We start from the raw sequence: 22,139 nt of genomic DNA, 5'->3' as shown, positions 1-22,139 counted from the left end.
CTTTATTCTCTCTCATTGCACCAAAAGCCCACCTTCTTCTTTCCTTTTCTTTTCTTTTTTTGAGACAGGGTCTCTCTTGCTCTGTTGCATAGGCTGGAGTGCAGTGGCATGATCTTGGCTCACTGCAGCCTTAACCTCCTGAGAGTAATCCTCCTATCTCAGCCTCCTGAGAGTAGCTGGACCACAGACATGTGCCACCTTGCCCTGTAGGTTTTTTATTTTATTTTTGATTTTGGAGAGACAGGGTCTTGCTATGTTGCCCAGGCTGGTCTCAAACTCTTGGGCTCAAGCGATCCTCCCACCTCAGCCTTTCAAAGTGCTGGGATTACAGGCGGGTGTCATGGCACCTGGCCAGCCTTGTCTTAACTACAGGAGCTTTGTAAGAAGTCTTGGTGTCTGCCGGAGCGAATTCTCTCAGGTTTTTCTGGCTTCTCAACAGTATCTTGTCGATTCTTGCCTTTTGGATTTCTGCATACATTTTAGAACTACCATGCCCAGTTCCACAGAAGTTCTTTTTGGGATTTTGATTGGTATTTTATAGAATCTATAAATGCAGAGAGCACTAACATCTGGGTAATATTGAATCCTCCAATGAATGCAGATTTTTTTCCCCATTTTTAAGAGTTTATTTAAAATTCCTCAATAATGTTTTACAGTTTTCTGAATAAAGACCTTTTACAGTTTGTTAGATATACTTCTTCATCTTTTCAGATGCTATTGTAACTTAGCTTCTGAGCTTTTCTCATTGAGGTACCATTTGTATACAATAAGTTACACAGAATTTGGAGTGCAGTTCAATGAGTTTTGATGTGCGTGTCCACATGAGTAACAAGATCTCAATCAAGAAAATTCCCTGGCGTCTCTTTCTGGGCAATTGTCCCATTTCTCGTGTTGACACAACGGCTATTTGGATTTTTGTCACTGTAGATTAGGTTTCCCCATTTGAGAACTCCGTATAAATGAAATTATCTAGCATTTGTCCTTTGGTACCTGGCGTCTGTCGTTCCACATCATGTTTGTGAGGGATTCATCTATGCCGTTTTGTGCCTCTGTAGTAATTCCTTTTTAATCACAGAATGGTGTTTCATTGCATAAATATACCATCATTTGTTTTCTATCCACCTGTTGATGGTTATTTGGGATACTTTTAGCTTTTGGCAAGTATGGGTGAAGCTGCTATGAACATTCTGTGCAAATTCTTTGTGTGGATATGTATTTTCATTTTCTTGAGTAACTTTAAACCAAGTGCAATGTCTGGTTCAAAGAATGGAGAAATGTTTTACTTTGTAAGGAAATGTAAAAGAGTTTTCCAAGTGGGGGCCCAGTGTATATACCCCTAGAAGCCAGTGTCTGGAATTCCTCATCGTCCACACCCTCGCATTTGCTGCTGTCAGCTCTCTTAATTTTGGTCTTTCCAAGTGGGTACGAAGTGATGGTCATCGCCATTTTTGTAGGCATCCGCCTGGTAACTAAGGATGCTGAGGGCCTCTCACATGCTTACTGGCCACATGTATACCTTCTTGTGTGATGTATCTGGTCAAGTCTATTATTCCTTTTGAAAGCAACTTTATGAAGATACACTATGCATACAATAATGCAGTCACTTTAAGTGTACAGTTTGATGAGTTCTGACAAATGAGTGTAACCAGCACCACAGTCAAGATATAGAATATTTCTACCACCCCAGATTCCACCATGACCCTTTTCAGCCAGTCCCCAACCTTCTCCCCCAGCCCTATGCAACCAATGGTCTGCTTCCTGTCACTAGAGATTAGTTTGATTTGTTCTAGACTTTTCTATAAATGGAGTCATAGTAGGCATTCTGTGTGTCTGGATTTCTTCATTCAGTGTGGTGATTTTAGATTCATCATGTTGTTGTATGTTATATGCTTACTCATTTCGTAGTGAGTAGTATTCCATCAGACATTTATACCAGAATTTTATACATTCACCTGCTGATGTCATTTGGATTGTATTCAGTATTTGGCTTTTATGGATAAAGCTATAAAGTGCCTGAGTCATAGGGCAGGTGTATGACTAAGATTTAAGGAATTTGAAGGTGACTGTAGCATTTTGTGCTACTTGAAGTCCCACCTACTCCACATTCTCTCCATTTGGTATGACATTTTTGCCATTTTAGTGAGTGTAGAGTGGTATCTGAGTGTGGTTTCATTTTTATTCTTTAAAGAGAAGGTCTTACTCTGTTGCCCGGGCTAGAGTGCAGTGGTATGAACATAGCTCACGGCAGCCTGAAACTCCTGGGCTCAAGCTATCCTTCCATTTCAGTCTCCTGGGTCGTTAGGACTACAGGTGTGGTTTTAATTTGCATTTCTCTGATGACTAGTGGTGTTCAGCATCTTTTCATGTTCTTATTTCCTATGTTTTCTCTTATGAAGAGGCTTTTCAAAGTCCTCATCCATTTTCACTCGTTTTCTTATAATTGAGTTGTAGGAAATCTTTACATGTCTTGATGCCAGGTCTCTGTCAAGCTATATGCGTTGCAGATATCATCCTACAGTTTGTAGCTTGCCTTTTCATTTTCTCCATGATGTTTTGGAAGAGTAGAAGTTTTAAATTTTTATGAAGTCCAATTTATAAGTATTTCCTTTGATCTTTGTGCTTTTTGTGTCACATCTAAGACATCTTTGTTGTCTTAAGGTACAAAGATATTTTCTGAGAGCTTTTATAATTTCAGTACTTAATGTAACCCTATGATTCATTTGAGTTAATTATGTCAGATATAAGACTACTATCTGTGAAGGGGGAAGTTTGCTTCTTCTTTTCCAATATGGATGCCTTTTGTTTCTCCTTATTATTATCTTTTTTGAGACAGGGTCTCCCTCTGTCACCCAGGCTGGAGTGCAGTGTCACGATCACAGCTCACTGCAGCCTCGACCTCCCAGGCTCAATTGATTCTCCCACCTCAGCCTTCTGAGTACCTGGGATCACAGGCATGTGTCACCATGCCAAGATACTGTATTTTTTGTAGAGATGGGGTTTCACCATATTGCCCAGGCTGGTCTCTAACTCCTGAGCTCAAGGGATCCTCCTGCCTTGGCCTCCCAAAGTGCTGGGATCACAGGCATAAGCTACCTTGCTTGGTTATGCCTTTTATTTTAATTTCTTGCCTCCTGGTATTGGCAGTGGCTAAGACCTTCAGTACAATGCTGAGCGTAAATGATGAAAGCAGACATCCTTGATTTGTGCTCAGTCTTGGGGGAAAATATTTGGTCTTTTATTATCAAATATGTTAGCTGCAAGTTTTTGTTAGGTGCTCTTTATTATTTCGAGGACGTTCTTTCTATTCCTAGTTTACAGAGAATTGTTATTACAAGTGGGTGTTAAATTGGGCCATGTGCTTTTTCTACCTCTATGGAGAAAAGTGTATCATTTTTCTCCTATATGCTGTTGGTATGATGACTCACCTTGATTTTTTGAATATTAAAACAACTTTGCATTTCTGGGATACACCAACTTTCATATGTTGGTGGACTTGACCCGTTAAGGGTTTTTACAACTATATATATGGGAAATATTGTTGGGTAGTTTTCTTTTGTTGCAATGTCTGTATCAGGTTTTAGTAATGGTTAGTGTTAACTTTATAAAATGAATGGAGAAGAGTTCGTTTTTCCTTCATTTTCTGAAAGTAATTGTACAGAATTCATTTTACTTGTTCCTAGCATGCAATATAATTACTCAGTGAAGACATCTGGGCCTGGAGTTACCTTTGTGGGAAGATTTGTAATTGTGATTTTAATTTCTGTGATCATTATAAGGCTGTTCATATTTTCCATTTCTTTCTGAGTCAGTTTTGGCAATTTGAATATTTCAAGGAATTTGTCTATTTCACTGAAGTGGTTGAATTGAATGGCATATACATTTTTTCATAATAATCCCATATTATTATTTTAATTATCATGGGATCTATAGTGATGCTATATATTTCATTCCTACAGTGATGTCATATATTTCATTCCTAATATGGTAAATTTGCATCTTCTACCTTATTGTTTTCATCAGCTTAGCTAGTTGATTGTTTCTAAGACACAGATGTTGGTTTCATTGATTTTCTCTAATTTTCTTGTTACCACTTTATTTATTTTTGCTACTAATTTTATAATTTCCTTTCTTTTAATTACTTTGCTTTTAATATGCTCTTTTTCTCAGCTTCTTAAGGTACAAAACAGGCTTATCAACATTAGGCCTTTCTAATTTTCCAATATAAACATTTAAAGCTCTTAGTTTTCCTTTACATACTGCATGAGCTGCAACCTACAAATTTTAATAATTTTCCTTTTTTAAATGTAGCATAAATCATTTTTCAATTTCCCTTGGAATAGCTTCTTTGACCCATGGATTATTTTGATGTGTATTGTTTAATTTCCAAATATTTGGAGAATTTTTCAAACTTTGTTACTGATTTCTAATTTAATTCAGTGTTTGTAAAATTTTTGTTTTATTATAATTGCAATTTTTTTTAAATATATTGAGACTTATGGTCTATCTTGGTGAATGTTCCATGTTTATTTGAACAGAATGTGTATTCTCTTGTCATCAGGTAGCGTGTTCTACAAGGGTCAACTGGCGCTTCTTGGTTGATAATGTTATTTGTTTAAATCTTCTGCATCTTCACTGATATTCTGTCTGTTAATTAACATGAGAAGACCCTTCAATCTCCAAGTATAACTGTGGTTCTGTCTATTTCTCCTTTCAATTCTGTCATGAATTTTGAAGTTCTGTTATTAGGTATATGTTCATGTTTAGAATTATTATAGCTTTCAAATAAATTGACCCATTTATTGTTATAAAGTGTCTCCCTTTATCCCTAGTAGTATCCATATTTCCTATGCATAGGGTTTTGCATGGCATATATTTTCCAGCCTTCTAATTTTAATCTTTGTGTGTATCTTTTTTTCCTTTCATGTATTAGTTCAGAATTATATATGTGTGCTTTTTTTTTTTTTTTTTTTTTTTTTTTTTTTTTTTAATGGAGTCTCATTCTATTGCCCAGGCTGGAGTGCAGTGGCGCGATCACTGCAAACTCCACCTCCCAGGTTCACGTCATTCTCCCGCCTCAGCCTCCTGAGTAGCTGGGACTACAGGCATCTGCCACCACGTGCCTAGCTAATTTTGTTTTTGTATTTGTAGTAGAGATGAGGTTTCACTGTGTTAGCCAGGATGGTCTCGATCTCCTGACCTCGTGATCTGCCTGCCTTGGTCTCCATATATGTGCTTTTATATTTAAAATAGGTTGTTGTAGACAGAAGCCATCCTGAGTGACAATTACATTTTATGTAGTTATCAGTATGGCTGGTTTAAATCTACCACCCTGCTATTTGTTTTGTATTTGTTGTATTTTATTACTATTATTTTATTTTATTTTTATTGATCCTTTCTCTTTCTTCATTCTTTTGGATTATTTTTTATGATTCCATTTTATCTGCATTATTATTATTATTATTTTGCTATAACTTTAAAAAATTTTAATGGTTGCTTTAGGGTTTACAATATGTGCCTTTGACTCATCAGTCTCTGCCTTCAAGTAACATCATTTCACTTTATCTATGGTGTAAGAACTTTACAGCCTTCCTCTTTCTGTCCTTTGTGCAATAGTGGGCCTACATATTTTACTTCTACATATGTCATAAATCTCCCAATATGTGCTCTTCATTTAGACATCCAGTTTCCTAAAAAAAGAAAACTTTAAAATCAGAAAAAGATATTTTTCAGTCTATCCACCTATTTATCATTTCCACTGCTCTTCATTCTTTTGTGTGGATCCACGTTTCTGTCTGGCATCATTATTATTTCACCTAAATAACTTTTTATAACTTTTTAAAAACAGTGCATACCTAGTGGCAACAAATTCTCCCAATTTTTGTCTGTGTGAGGAAGTTTTTATTTAACCTTCATTTTATAGGATTTTCTTACTGGGTATAGAATTTTAGGTTGATTTTTTTTTTTTTAGCACTTTAAAGTTGTCATTCTCGTTCTCTGACTTATGTAGTTTCAGATGATATGTCTCCTATATTTTTTCTCTTTGTTCCTCCATACGTAAATGTTTCCCCCACCTCCTGAATTTCCTTTAAGATTTTTCTCTTTCTCACTGGTTTTCAGCAGTGTTGATTAGGTTGTGCCTTTGCATGATTTTTTCTTTTATATTGAGCTATTTCTTTGTACATTTATAGTTTTCATTAAGTTTGAAAAATGTTAAGACTGTTATTTCTTTAAGTAAACTTTCTTTTTGTCTCTGTTCCTCTTCCTTCAGGGCCTCCAACTGGTTGTTTCAAATGATTTGATATTGTCTTACAGATTACTGAGGCTCTGTTCAGTCTTTTTTGTTTGTTTTTAAAATCTTTTTTCCCTCCCTGATTCATACTGTATAGTTCCTATTGCTATGTTTTTGAGTGAATCTTTTGCTCTCCAGTATCCAATATGTTGTTAACCTTATCTTGTGAAAGTTTTATTTTAGAGATTACATTTTTTGGTTCTAGATGTTGCTATTGGCCCTAATTGATACTTTCAATTTTTCTCCATGTTCATATTTTCCTTTAAATAGCTGAGCAAATTGGGCTGGGCTCAGTGGCTCATGCCTGTAATCCTAGCACTTTGGGAGGCTGAGGTGGGTGGAGTTCAAGACCAGCCTGGCCAATATGATTAAACCCCGTCTCTACTAAAAATATAAAAATTAGCTGGGTGTGGTGGCAGGCACCTGTAATCCCAGCTACTTGGGAGGCTGAGGCAGGAGAACTGATTGAACCCGGGAGGGAGAGGTTGCAGTGAGCGAAGATCATGCCGTTGCACTCCAGCCTGGGTGACAGAGTGAGACTCTGTCTCAAAAAAAAAAAAAAAAAAAAAAAAAAAGAGCAAATTTAAATCCTTACAATGGTGATTTTTCAGTTGTGTGAGGGACTGGCGTGTTTCTAGGAATTGAATTCTTTGGCTTATTTATGGGTTGTAATTTTTTACTGGATGCCAGGCAATTTGCTTTTTCCATCATTGATTGTTTCAGTTTCGTTGTCTTCTGTTTAAGAGCATTGAAGTTTGTTTAGACAGGCGGTTAGTTTCCTGGTGGATCAGGTTGGTCTCTTTGAGGCTGTATTTGTGCTTGTTAGAAGAGTCCAGTGCAGTTGTTACTCCAGAAACAAATTAGCCCCACACCTGCAGCCTGGCCCTTTCAGGGTCTCTAGTGATTGCTCCATGTGTTCAACAAAGTCTTTCGCAGGATGGAATTAAAATATCTTCCATCCCTGAGTGAGATCTGGGAATTTTTAGCTCCCAAGCTCACTGGCTTTGTGTTGTTTGCCCTGATGTGTGTGTAGATTAGCGTCCAGCCAGGGTCTCAAGGAGAGCTTTTTGAAGGTTTCTGAGCTCTCTCTCTGCGTGGCTTCTTCTTCTTGGCTCATCCACCTGCAAACTCCAGCTGCTGTGGCCTCCCCAGCCTCCCCGTCCCTCTCCTCACACCATCGAGACAGCTCTGGTCCACCCTGAGGAAGCCAGCGCGATTGCAGGATTTTCTCTGTGTGTTTGTTTAATCTCACTGATTACCTTCCTGCATCATCGTTTGCCCCAGCACACGAAACAGATGTTTTCTATATTTAACAGTTTCTAACCGGTTGAGGTGAGAAGACAAATTCTATGCCAGCTAATCTTTCATGACCAAATGGTGAAGTTGCCCTGGAGGATTAAAATTTTATTTCTTTATTTTTTTTTCATCAGTTTGATTACGAGGTGCTGAAGTGTGGCTTTCTTTGTGTTTATCTTGATTGGGATTTGTTGAGATTCTTGCGGCTGTGGGTTGATGTTTTGGTCAAATTTAGACAATTTCTACCAATAATTCTTCATATATGTGTGGGTGTGTGTGTGTGTGTGTGTGTGTATCCCTCATTTCCTTGCTTTTCTCCTTCTGGGAGACCAATTCTGTGTTAGTTTTTTCCTTTCTGATATTTTCACCCTCAATTTCCAGAGGCCCTGGTGGCCCGAACTCTGACGTCTAAGTCCTGCTCACTGAGATTGCTGTTCTCTGCATGAGATCCGTTTCCCATGTGTCAAACCTTGGGAAAAGCTGGGTACATGTTGTGCTCACCCAGCATGAGTCCATCTTCCACACGCGGGATGCCTATTCAGTCCCTGGCTACCTCTCTTTGTCTTTCTGAGACTTAAAAAGTTGCTCTTTACATTTTGCCCAGAGTTTATAGTTGTTATCAACAAGATGGCTGGTCTGATCTAAGTGAATCTAGCACTACCAGAAGCTGAAAAGTGTGCACATAATACATATACTCTGTAAAAAAAATTGCATTTATTTCTTTTATTTCTTGTTTTTAATATTGATAAAAAAAACTGGTTTCTTTTTTTCCTTTTTTTTTCTGAGATGGAGTTCCGTTCTTTTCACCCAGGCTGGAGTGCAATGATGTGATCTTGGCTCACTGCAATCTCCACCTCCAGAGTTCAAGCAATTCTCCTGCCTTGGCCTCCCAAGTAGTTGGGATTACAGGTGCACGCCACCATGCCTGGCTAATTTTTGTGTTTTTAGTAGAGACTGGGTTTCACCATGTTGGCCAGGCTGGTCTCGAACTCCTGACCTCAGGTGATCCACTTGCCTCAGCCTCACAAAGTGCTGGGATTACAGGTGTGAGCCACTGCACCTGGCAAAAGCTGGTTTTTAATATTGATTTATATATTCTACCATATCAGAAAACTTTCATATTCATTCAAATTACATATGTGTAAAATCCTTTGTATTGCCTATGTATTATATCCCCTGCATATAATGACAATTCCATTTATTTACTTATTTATTTTTTGCCAGTTTTCACATATTATTTCTATTCCTTGACTTAATGCACCAGCTGGTCCTACCGTGAAATGTCAAATGGAATTATGATAACAGGTAGCCTTGCTCTATTTCTAAGTAAAGATTGAAAGAGGCCACCATTAAGAATGACACTTTATGTGTCGTTTGAAAAGATATACTTCATCAGGTTAAGGTCTTTTTCTTCTATTTATAAATTGATTTAATTCTTTTAAAAAATAAATGAATATTTAAAAATTTAAATCAGAGAGTCTATATGTATTGAAATGATCATATGATTTTCCTCCTTTATCTGTTAATATGGCAAATTATATTGATTTTCTAATAATAAAATACATTTTCACTCTTGAGATAAATTTCTTTTATGAGTCTTAACTCGGTTTGCTGGTACTTCATTTAGGATTTTGGCATCCATGTTCATAGTTGAGGTTTGCCTTCTAGTTTCTTTTTTTCAATACTATCCTTGTCAGGTTTTGGTATCAGAATAATGCTAGTCTTATATAATCAATTGGGAAATATTTCTCTTTTCCTCTTTTGTCTGAAAAATATTGTGTAAGTTTGGAATTCTTTATTCATTAAAAGTTTGGTAGAACTTCCACTGAAAAATCTCTGCCTAAAGTATTCTTTGTGGGAAGGGTTTGTATGAATGACTCAATAATTTTATCACTTACAGGAAAATTTTAATTTTCTTCTCCTGGCAGTTTTGATAAGCTGTTTAATTTCCTGGAAATTAGTCATTTTTATTCAAATTTTCTCAAATTCTTATTCCAAAGGCAGAGTCTGACTGCAAGCTCTATAGTGTCATCACCCTTTTTGTTGCTGACGTTGGTTTCTGTCTCAGTCTCTCTCTTACTCCATCTCCCGCCCTCCTTCATCCCCTCTCCTCTTTTCTGGATTATTCTCACCAGACAGTCATCAACCTAATGCTTCCGTTTCACTTACTTTCTGCCCTGTGACCCTCTTCATCATGTGTTTGTCTGCTCTTCCCTCCCTCCTTCACCCCCTCTCCTCTTTTCTGGATTACTCTCACCAGACACTCATCAACCTAATGCTTCCGTATCACTCACTTACCGCCCTGTGACCCTCATCATCATGTGTTCGTCTGCGCTGCATTGACTTTGCACATCGTGTTGTCCTCATGTCCTCACCAGCCTACCCTCCTTGAGGTATCAATTATAATGTTGAAGGATTTGCCATTTTTGTACGTATGTCAATTTTTGCTTTGTTTCTATCAAGGTCATGTTTTTAGGTGCAAACGTAGGAATTATTATATATTCCTGGTGAATTAAAACTTTTATCAATGTAAGCAGTCACTATCTCTGGTAGTCTTTTTACCTTGGAACTTACTGCTCAGATACTGATTTTCATACAGCAGCTTCCTTTTGATTTGTGTTGATGTCGGTATCCTTTCCCATTCTTTCCTTTAAACCTTTCTCTTTTCTTATGTTTAGATAGGACTCACAGAAATAGCACATAGATTTTTAAAACTCTTGGTTTTAAAAATTGGCTTTTCATTGAAGGATTAAGTCCATTAACATTTATTGTGATTACTGATGTATTCGAAATATATTTTTCTGCTTTACTATGTGATATCTAATTGTAGCCCCTGTTCTGGGTTCCTTTTCTCATTTTCTTGCTTTCCTTTGCACTAATTGAGTTTTTAAAATCATTCCACTTTTTCTTCTTTTAGTTCAGAAATATGCACTCTTTTATTCTAGTGGTTACCTTAGAAATTATAATATACATCACTGACACATCAAACTTCAATGTTAATCAATACTTTTATCTACTTTCTGGGAAAATGCAAGAATTCTGGAACACTTTACCTCTGCTAGCATATATTCCAGAGTTGCTGGTTATAGATTATACATTGATATTTATTCTGATGTGTTTAAAAACTCACCAGATATTGCATTTTACATTGATATTTATTCTGATATGTTTTACATCAATATTTATTCCAATATATTTTAAATTCTACATCGATATTTTACATAGATATTTATTGCAATATATTTTAAATTCTACATCAGTATTTATTCTATTTTAAACTCACCAGGCCTTACATTATTACTTTGCACAGTCATTGTGTATTTAGCGTCTTTCCTCTATTTGCTGCTAATGATCTTCATAATGCTTTGCATCTGGGGTCATTTTCTCCTGTCTGATGAGGCTCTTTGAGAATTTCTGTTTGTGTGTGTTTGCTGTTAATGAAATCTCCCTGCTTTTGTTTGAGACTTTCTTTCACTCACCCCGTTCTTGCAGGATGTGCTGGCTGCATGTGAATTTCTTGGATGGCAGTTGGCCTTTGGCATGTGGACGTCCTGCCAGTTACTTTGGGCTTTCTCATCTCTGGAGAGGTCAGCCTGAAGTCTGAGATTGCTCTTTCAAAGAGAATCTACCTTTTTATTTCTCTACTGTTAAAATTTTCTTTTTTTAAAAAAAAATTAACAGTTTTTTGGGCTGGGCACAGTCATTCACACCTGTAATCCCAGCACTTTGGGAGACCAAGGCAGGTGGATTGGCTGAAGTCAGGAGTTTGAGACCAGCCCAGCCAACACGGTGAAACCCCGTCTCTACTAAAAATACAAAAATCAGCCAGGCGTGGTGGTGCACACCTGTAATCCTAGCTACTTGGGAGGCTGAGGCAGGAGAATCGCTTGAACCTGGGAGGTGGAGGTTGCAATGAGCCAAGACCCTGCCAGTGCATTCCAGCCTGGGCAACAGAGTGAGACTTCGTCTCAAATAAATAAAAATTCTACAGTTTTCAACACGAAATACCTAGGTGCATTTGTTTTTTCTGTTCTGCTTGCAGTTGGTTGGGTTTCTAGAATTTGTATGGTGATGCTCATCAGTTCTAAAAAATTCTCAGTTTTATTTTCTTCGATATTGCCTCTACTCTGAGCTGCCTTTCCTCTCCTTCTGGCACTCCAATTAGATGCAAGTTAGAGCTCCCCCCTTGTATCATCTGTCTTTTACCTTCTTCCTGGCATAGTCCTTGAGTTTTTCTCCCCATAATTTCTTTTGGGTGATTTCTGTTACCCTGTCTTCCTTTTCACCAATTTTTTCTTCATTTATGTCTATTTGTTTGTAAAGAAACCCTTCCACTGAGTCATCGAATACTTAATTTTTGTTTGTTTCTAAATTGGAAAAGTTCCATTTGGATTTTCTTTTAAAATCTGTTACAGTTTTTGTTTTTTTTTTTTGCTTTCAAGTTCTTTGCTGAACTTCTCATGCTTAGCTTTTATGTTGAATGTAGAAAGCACAGCTGTTGTACAATCTGTGGCTGGTAATTCTAGTATCTGGATGTGATATATGGTTGTTGCTGTAAACTGTTGTTTCCAGTGGCTTTTGCTCATGATATCTTGTATTTATGTGTCTGGTTGTCTTTGTTAGTTTTCTGGTCATTGTATGTGAACAAACACATTTCTAGAAATAACTTGGGGGTGAGGGATAATGATGTCTTCCTCCAGAGAATGATTTCTTTTATTTTCTTCTAGGCTCCCACAAGGTGCCTAGGGATTTCCTTTTGTCGTATTCCCGCCCTTGGAATGTTGGAGTGCTTCAGGACAAGCTCCTTACCCCTCTCTTCTTTACCTGTGTTCACACTCTAGGTCACCTCTAGTATCATGGCTTTAAATAATTGGATGTACATATGGCATCCGTATCCCCTGTCTCCTGACCTCCCCTTTGACGTTCAGACTTGTACATTCATCTTCTCTTTGCAAATCTCCTCTTGAATGTCTGACAGTCATCTCAAACCTAAACTTTTGGACACTGAACTCTTTTTTTTGAGACGGAGTCTTGCTCTGTTGCCAGGCTGGGGTGCAGTGGTGCGATATCGGCTCACTGCAACCTCTGCCTCCCAGATTCAAGCGATTCTCCTGCCTTGGCCTCCTGAGTATCTGGGTCTATAGGCATGCACCATCACGCCTGGCTAATTTTTTTTATATTTTTAGTAGAGACAGGGTTTCACCGTGTTACCCGGGATGGTCTCTATCTCCTGACCTCATGATCTGCCCACCTCAGCCTCCCAAAGTGCTGGGATTACAGGCGTGAGCCACTGTGCCTGGCCTGGGCACTGAACTCTTAATCTCACTTCCTTATTGACTCACTTCTTCCCAAATCATCCTCGTTAAGTCCAAAACATAGTCCTCAATTCCTCTTTCTCTCATACCTCATCTCTTTTCTGGTAGTGAGTGCTGGGTGGTTCAACCTTCAAAACAGCCACCAAGTCAAGACAGCATTACTTTTTGCTGGCCTGGTGCAGATGCCTTTTAGTTGGCCTCCCATCTTTATGTCTTCCCCTGTACAGTCCATTCCCATCCAGCAGCCAAAATTAATATGCCACACCTCTGTCCAAGATGCTCCAACAATTTCAGCTTATGCCTAGAATAAAATCCAAAATCCCCATTATGGGTCAAAAGGTCCTATGCGAGTTGACCTTTTCTGTCTACCTTTTCCATCTTATCTCCTTTTCTTCACTCTACTCACACTGGCTTCCTTGCTATTCATAAAAAGGTCATTTTATGCCCATCTCGGTGCCCAGGCAGGTCCACTTTCCTCTTCCTGGAATACCCATCTGCACATCTTTACCTGACCTGCTCACTTCATTCAAGTCTCTGCTCAAAAGTCAGCTGCTTAGAAAGGACTTTCTTCATCACCTAATTAAAGTAGCACCATCAATGTATGAGTTACCTATTGCTGCATAACAAGCAGGCCCAAAACTTAAAACAATGAGCATTTATTATCTCACAGTTTCTGTGGGTCAGGAATTTGGGGGTGGCTTAGCTCACTCTCAAGGTCCTTTATGAAATTGTGCTGAAGACATCAGCCAGGGCTTGGGATTGAAAGATCCACTTTGAAGAGGGCCTGCTCCTATAGCTGGCAGGCTGCGGTTGGCAGGAACCCTCTCCAAAGGGATGCCCTGGTGTTCTCATGATGTGGCAGCTGATTTTCCCAGAATTAGTGATATGAGTGGAAGCAACAATGCTATTTATGACCCAGACTCAGAAGCTATATCCTGTCATTTCCACAACATCCTGTTGGCCACATGTGCCATCACTCTTGCTATGGGAGGTGGGTCCACATGTATGCATTGCAGGAGGAATGTGCATGTCTGACATTCATCGGTCCCTTGCTCATTGCCTGATGCACATGTCTGAATGTTCATTTCTAGAAGGCAGGCTTCTTGTCTTTCGCGCTCACTTCAGTGTCTAGGCCAGTGTGTGCCCCATGGCAGGTGTTCCCTAATTATTTACTGAATAAATAAATGGGAGGTTTCCCAGGAGCCTGGAGGACATCTGTGCAAAAGGAAGAAAAGGGTCACGAAAGTGACACCTGGGCAGGGAGCCAGGAGATGAGGTCAGGATGCAGAGCCAGAACGGGTGAGCAAAGAGAGATGGGACAAGGCTATGGACAAGGGATTGGGGCCCCATTGCCATTTGGGACTGAATGGTTAGCTGAGGCCAGCTATGGGCCAGAAAAGGGATGACCATTATAGAAAAGCTGTGCTGTTTTCTTTAAGACCAAATCAGAGTTTTTTTTTTGTTTTTTTGCTTCATTGTAATAGTGAAACAGGCAGGCAGGCTGGTGTTGGGGCTGGTGGGGAGTGGCTCATGCCTGTAATCCCAGAACTTTGGGAGGCCAAGGTGGGTATATCACCTGAGGTCAGGAGTTCAAGACCAGCCTGACCAACATGATAAAACCTGGTCTCTACTAAAAATACAAGAAAATTAGCCAGGTGTGGTGGTGCATGCCTGAAATCTCAGCTACTCAGGAGACTAAGGCACGAGAATTGCTCAAACCTGGGAGGTGTAGGTTGCAGTGAGCTGAGATGGTGCCATTGCACTCCAGCCTGGGAAACAGAGTGAGACACTGACACACACACACACACACACACATACACACACACACAGAAACGGGCAGAGAAAAATGGGTACAGAAAACTTTACTAACAAAAAAACCCTCTGGATGAAGCTTATAGTCTGTGACATCCACGCAGAAGGCAGATTAGGGCCAGCGGCTACGCAGAGAATGGGATTTAGAGATTTGTGAGTACTTGGTGGGCAGGTGAGATGCTTAAAAATGCAGATTGTAAAGCCAAAGTTCGGATGGCTTTGGCGCTGAGCTGCTGATTGACACAGTGGATAAGGATTTAGTCAATTTTGGTTAAGTGTTTGCTTCTGATTTACGTCTGGGAAGAGCTTTCTGAAAGCCATTCTTGATGATAACATAAATACCTATTTCTCTAATTTCCAGAAATCAGTATTCAGCCTACTTCAGAGGGGCTCTGTGCACACGGTGAGCACTGCCTCAGGAGCATCCCTTGCGGGTGAGAATCCTGACTGCCTGGCGAACTGCTTGCAGAGGGCTAAGTGGGTTCACACAGTTTTGTGCATTTTGAACTAGTGACTCAAACGAGACTTTTTTAAAAAAATATTTTTCCCCATTTAACCAGAGAAAAATATGTCTTTGGGGGAGTTATGATGTTAACAGAACCAGTTAAGCACTGTGGAGAGACGATGGAGCCTCGGTTCAGGTTCCAGCTGCTTAGCTTTCTAGCTGTATAAATGTGGGCACGTTTCTTAACCTCTTTTGCCTCAGTTTCCTCACCTGTGAGATGGGATCAACAGATTACCTCACAGACTTGTTGTGAAGTAAATGAGTTGTATATTTAAAGCTCTTAGGATAGTACCTGGCATAAGGGAAACATTATAGAAATAGTAAGTATTATATGCTTTATCTATTTTTTAGAAATTTACAATTTTCCTTGTTTGTTTTTTGAGTGTCCTCATGGAAGCACTGAGACACCAGATGGAGGGAGTGATCAGGACCAGGACATTATCCACCCTAGTGGTCTTCAAGTTACTCACATGATCCCACTTTCTTATCAACAGAACTCGGAGCCTGTTGGGGGCGGGGTGCATCTAGATTGAGAACAGCAACAGCTGGAGCTGTTTCATTGCCCAGCCCCGCTGGACTCAAGTTTTCCCCAGTGAGATGTTCCCAGAAGTTGCTGGCTGGGGCTTTCAGGAAGACGTTTCAGATGGAAGACAGGCTCAGCTAGCAGGTGGGTAGCTCTTGCCCTTTGTTATCCCTTTCTTCCTACTTTGAAAGCAGAGGCAATGCTGGAGGTGGGGCAGCTGTTTTACGACCAGTGGACAACAGCCTGTGCTGAGTGCATCCGTCTCCTGGGGCAGCTATAACAAAGCACCACAAACTGTCTGGAAACAATAGACATTTACTCTCTCGCAATTCTAGAGGCCAGACGTCTGAGATCAAGGTTTCGGCAGGGCCGTACTCTCTCTGAAGGCTCTGGGGAAGAGCCGTTCCATGCCTTTCTCTCAGCTCTGGTTCCACCTGTAGTCTTTGGTGTTGTGTGGTTTGCAGCTGCCCAATCTCTGCCTCTATCTTCACAGGGCCATCTCCTCTCTGTGTGTCTGTGTCTCTTATTCTTTTCTTAAGAGGACACCAGTGATAATGGCTTAGGACCCACCCTACTCCATTCTGACCTCATCTTAACTAATGACACTGTCAGCAGTGACCGTATTTCTAAATCAAGTCACATTCTAGGTCCTGGGAGTCAGAGCTTCAACATGTCTCTTTGAGGGACACAAACCCACAACGCTAAGGATGGCTGAGCAGAAAGGTGGAAGGAGGCAGAGGCCATGATGGCTTCACAGTCACCAAGGGAGCCCTGGCCCGCCCACCTGCGGGCTTCCAGTCATCCCAGCCACTGTTTTCCATTTCCCAGCAAGCGGTCGTAATTCCTAACAGGTACAACATCTCACCGAAGTACCTGGAGTTTGGAGACCGCAACCACGGTGAAAGGGTGAATGTAAACCCTGGCCAGTTGTCCTCCAGCCTGAGCCCTTCCCTCCAGCAGTCTGAGCAGTCTGTCCCTTGGGAAGCCACATTCCAACCTGAGTTGTTCCCCACAGTCTCTTGTTTGGAACACTTTTGAGGCCTCTCTGAGGCTCTTAGATGGTGAGAGTCTCTGCTCTACTTGGTAGACACCTACTGGGCTGTCTTTTGTTTTCTTCTAGGGGACCTTCCACCTTGCTCTTGGCTGTGGCACCTGGAGGACCTGTTTTCACTTTGTAACTCTGCGCTCTGGACAGAGTGGATCTGTGCCTGGGTGGTCATCTGACCCAAGCTGGGCCAATTAGACTTTTTTTTTTGTGGTGAATGTTTTATGTTTATTTTTTTATTTTATATATATATATATTTTTTATTATACTTTAAGTTCTAGGGTACATGTGCACAACGTGCAGGTTTGTTACATACGTATACATGTGCCATGTTGGTTTGCTGCACCCATTAACTCGTCATTTACATTAGGTGTATCTTCTAACACTATCCCTCCCCCCTCCCCCCACCCCACAACAGGCCCCAGTGTGTGATGTTCCCCTTCCTGTGTCCATGTGTTCTCATTGTTCAATTCCCACCTACGAGTGAGAACATGCGGTGTTTGGTTTTTTGTCCTTGCGATAGTTTGCTGAGAATGATGGTTTCCAACTTCATCCATGTCCCTACAAAGGCCATGAACTCATCATTTTTTTATGGCTGTATAGTATTCCATGGTGTGTGTGTGCCACATTTTCTTAATCCAGTCTATCGTTGTTGGACATTTGGGTTGGTTCCAAGTCTTTGCTATTGTGAATAGTGCTGCAATAAACATAAGTGCGCATGTGTCTTTAGAGCAGCATGATTTATAATCCTTTGGGTATATACCCAGTAATGGGATGGCTGGGTCAAATGGTATTTCTAGTTCTAGATCCCTGAGGAATCACCACACTGTCTTCTACTAGTTCAAATGGTTGAACTAGTTTACAGTCCCACCAACGGTGTAAAAGTGTTCCTATTTCTCCACGTCCTCTCTAGCACCTGTTGTTTCCTTACTTTTTAATGATTGCCGTTCTAACTGGTGTGAGATGGTATCTCATTGTGGTTTTGATTTGCATTTCTCTGATGAGCTGGGCCAATTAGACTCTTTGTGGGGTTTGAAATTTGTGAGAAGGGACATCGTGTCTTGCAGTTACTATCACAGAGTCACGTCAGGATGGAGTCTAGTGCGGTGACTTTCAAACTCCAGTGCACGTCTGGGTCACTTAAGGACTTTGTTACAGGTTTCCAGTTGAGCCACTATCCATTATGGAACACAGTATGGAGGTTCCTTGAAAAATTAAAAATAGAACTACCATATGATCCAGCAATCAGCAATCCTGCTTCTGAGTCTATCCTGTGTTACTTGGGTTTTTCAAGAGAAATAGACCAACAGGATATATACATGATATATGCATAGATAGATATCCATCATATATCAGTGGTCATCAACCTTTTTGGCACCGGGGACAGGTTTCGTGGAAGACAATTTTTCTGCAGACTGGGGTGGGGGATGGTTTTGGGATGAAACTGTTCCATAAGGAGGGCACAAGCTAGACCCCTCACATGTGCAGCTTACAATAGAGTTCATGCTTCTATGAGAATTGAACGCAGCTGCTGATCTGATGGGAGGCAGAGCTCAGGTGGTAATGCTCGCTTGCCCACCACTCACGTCCTGCTGTGCGGCCCAGCTCCGAATAGGCCACGGACTGCTACAAGTCCACAGCCTGGGGCTTAGGGATATATGATATATAGAGAGCTTCCTAGAATGAGATGAATGATAAGAAATTGACTCACAGACTCAGGGAGGCTAAGAAATCCCTTGCTCTGCCATCGGCAAGCTGGAGACCCAGGAGAGCTGGTGGTATAGTTTGAAGGCCTGAGATCCAGAGGGCTGATGGTATGGATTCCAGTCTAAATCTGAAGGCCTGAGAACCAGAAGCACTGGGGGCAGGAGGACATGGATGTCCCAGCTCAGTCAGGCAGACAGAATTCAACCCTTTTCTACCTTCTTGTCCTATTTAAGTTCTCAGTGGATTGGCCTTCATCCACACACATAGGGGAGGGCCACCTGCTTTACTCAGTCCCCCAATGCCAGTGCAAATCTTGTCCAGGAACACGCTCACACACACAGACATCATGTCTAACTGCCATCCGGGCACCCTGTGGCCCAGTCAAGTTGGCACACAAAGTCAACCACCACATGGCCAAAAGAATGAAAAACAGAGTCTCAAGAAATATTTGCACATCATGTTCATAGCAGCATTATTCACCATAACCCAAAGACGGAAGCAAGTCAGGTGTCCATTGACAGATGAACAGATAACCAAGATCTATGAACAGGTAACCAAGATCTGGTCCATCCATCCAGTGGAATGTCAGTCACTTAGCCTCAGGAAGGAAGGAAAATCTGACACATGCGACAAAACGGATGAAACCTGAAGCCATGATGCTAAGTGAAGTAAACCAGTCACAAAAAGACAATTATTATAGTATTCCACACACGAGAAACCGACAGAAGTAAGATGCATAGAGATGGCTGGGCGCGGTAATCCCAGTACTTCGGGAGGCCGAGGTGGGTGGATCACTTGAGGTCAGGAGTTCCAGACCAGCCTGACCAACACGGTGAAACCCCGTCTCTACTAAAAATACAAAAATTAGCCAGGCGTGGTGGCTGGCACCTGTAATCCCAGCTGCTTGGGAGGCTGAGGCATGAGGCTGAGGGGGATCTCTGGAGCAGCTTACTCACCTGCTGGGTGGTCTTCCTGCTCTGATATGTTTACCTTGCTTTTCTCCCTTCCATCCCCTCCTTTTCTCCCTCTTCTTCCCCAAACATCAGACTGATGGGCAGAGATCCATAATAAAAAACTCTCAGAAATATGGCCTGGCCCTGATGTTGGTGGCTGGCTGACTTCCCCGGACTCTGGCTTTACATGGGTGGGAGAAGGGCGAGCCCCTGGAAATGCAGGGATGGTGGCCACTGAAGTGAAGGCCCCCTGGGTCATCCCTGGACCTCCTCCAGGCATTTGTAAAGACTCCAGACCACTGTGGCTTTCAGGGCTCTTGTAACTTCCTTAGACTTCAGTGTTAAAATCTTTCCCTTCCAAGAAGCTAAGTAAGCCCTGACTTGACTTATTTAGTTGGCTAATCTATGTTAAAGCCACCAGAAATAATTTATCGATTTGTTTAAAAGAGAAATCCCAGAAGGAAGATAAATTTCACATTTTTTTCAGCAGATCCCACATTCAGCCTGATAATGCAGACTCTTTCAAGGTAAGATTTGAAAATAAGAATTTAATACTAAAGCCAAACCTTCATTAAGTTTGTGGAATAAAAGCTACTTCATGTAAGTTTCAGTGAGACCAGCACCTTTGCGCCTGCACCCCCATCTGCGTCTCGGAGGCCCGGCAGGTCCCAGCCCAGGACTGGGGACAGAGACCCAGAGTAGAAACCCACAGAGACCCTCAGGTCTGGGAGAATAAGGCTGGCCGGCTCCCAGCTACAAGTGTGCTCTGTCATGGCTGTGCATTAAGCACCATGGAAGCCAGGGGAGGGAGAGTGAACCTGGGGACTGGGGGCAGCTTCTGCAGGGAGTGACACTTGACCCAGTCCCGAAATGCACATGGGTATGGGAGTTGTGCTAGTCGGGGTTCTCAGAGAAACAACCAATAGAATATGTATAAGTATACGTAGATAAGTACATATGTGTATGCCACATATACATAGACACATATGCAGACACACGCACACACACACGCTCCATTCCAGCCCTGGCTCTCTCTCTTTATATGTATTTATTTTAAGCAATTGGCTCATTTGATTGTGGAGCTGGCCCGTTTGAACTCTACAGAGCAGGCCAGCAGGTTGGAGACGCGGGGAAAGCTGATGCTGTGGCCCTGAGTCTGAAGGCAGGGTGCTGGCCAAACTCGCTCTTCCTCGGAAGATGTCAGCCTTGGTCCTATGCAGGCCTGCACCTGCTTGGATGAGGCCACATCAAGAGTGTCATCAGCTTTACTCAAAGTCCACTGATTTCAGTATTGATCTCATCCAAAAAATACCATCACAGAAACATCTAGGATGGTGTTTGACCAAACTGGGCATTGGAGCCCATGGCTAAGTTGACACATAAAATGAACCGCCCTGGATGGTAACTGGGAGGGTTTTTGGGATGGGGGTCCGGGCCACATGAGTGTGTTTGTGGGTGAAGGGGCAGAGCCCAGGGAGGGAGCAGAGGAGCGAGAGTCAGGAGGCCTTATCCCAGCCCTGGCTCTGACCCTGGTGGAGGAGAGGGAAGCCAAGGCAGGTCTACAGAGGCCACAGAGAGGGCCATGGCAGTGGCGTTGGTGATGCCCCAAGGGGAAGGGCAGGCAGGGCTGCTGGATGGTGGGGTGCTTAGGGAGGGGCTCCTGGAGGCTGGGGCCCCAGGCATCGTGGGAGGGCTGGGTGGCATGTGGATGGGCTTGGGAGTGGGTGGGAGTCTAGGGGTCCATGGGGAAAGGATGAGAGAGCTGCTGCCTTATCCTCTGGGTGCCCTGGCACCATTCTTTCTCTCCCAGTGCCTGTCCATGCCCTGCCCCACTGCAGTTATTTCTGAGAGTGCAGGAGCCCCTCCCCTGGCAGCTGGACTAGAGCAGATTGAGTTCCAGTCTCAGCAAGCCAGCAGGTGTCTGGCATACAAAAGGGGCTCGGGGGCTATTTGCCAATAAGTAACTAGGTCGATGGATCACTGGGTCTACTGACTCCCTGGCTTGGGACCCCTTTCCATGGATCAGACCCTGACGGGCCTGGCCTGGCTGTGCGCTGAGCACTGGAATGGGAAGCCCCTGTGAGCCTGACTACCGGTGCCCAGGTGATGTTCCTGCCGAGTAGATGACATCAAGTATTTAATAATCTGTCCCTGTTTTGTTTTTCAATGGTGATAAGGCTGCAGTGAATGCCCTTGAATATTAATCTTGATGCACTTCTCTGATTATGTTCTTAAAATGGAATCCCAGACACATGTAAATAGGATTAAATGTTTTCCTAAGGGATCAAGTTAGGATTTTTGGCAGTGTTTGGTAGTGTTGTGGCTAAGAACCGAGGTATGTCTACAGTTCTGCCTTGTCCATCACTCCTCCATTCTGTGGAGATGACTCAGGAGCTCCAGCCAAACAGGAAATGTCTTAAAATAGTTGGCCAGTGCCTGTTGTGCCAGTGCTAGAGCTCAGGCAGGGCTCTCTGTCCCACTTCAGTCACTGTCTGGATCTTAGGGTCTTACCACCCATGGTCTGGCTGCTGGATAGATGAACTAGAGGCAGTGGCCTGCATGCTGCAGGCATGTGTTGGGTGTGGACTTGTTGGTTATAAATTGGGCTAAAGAGGTGACTTCCTAGACACAGCCACTCTAGGGCATGGAGGAAGAGGGGATGGGAGATAAAGAAGATGGCCAGCCTGACCCTGG

This window comes from Symphalangus syndactylus, chromosome 18 (assembly GCF_028878055.3).
Source record: "Symphalangus syndactylus isolate Jambi chromosome 18, NHGRI_mSymSyn1-v2.1_pri, whole genome shotgun sequence".
In the NCBI taxonomy this organism is placed as follows: domain Eukaryota; kingdom Metazoa; phylum Chordata; class Mammalia; order Primates; family Hylobatidae; genus Symphalangus; species Symphalangus syndactylus.
The sequence above is the reverse complement of the archived record's forward strand: the minus strand, read 5'-3'. Positions refer to the sequence as shown.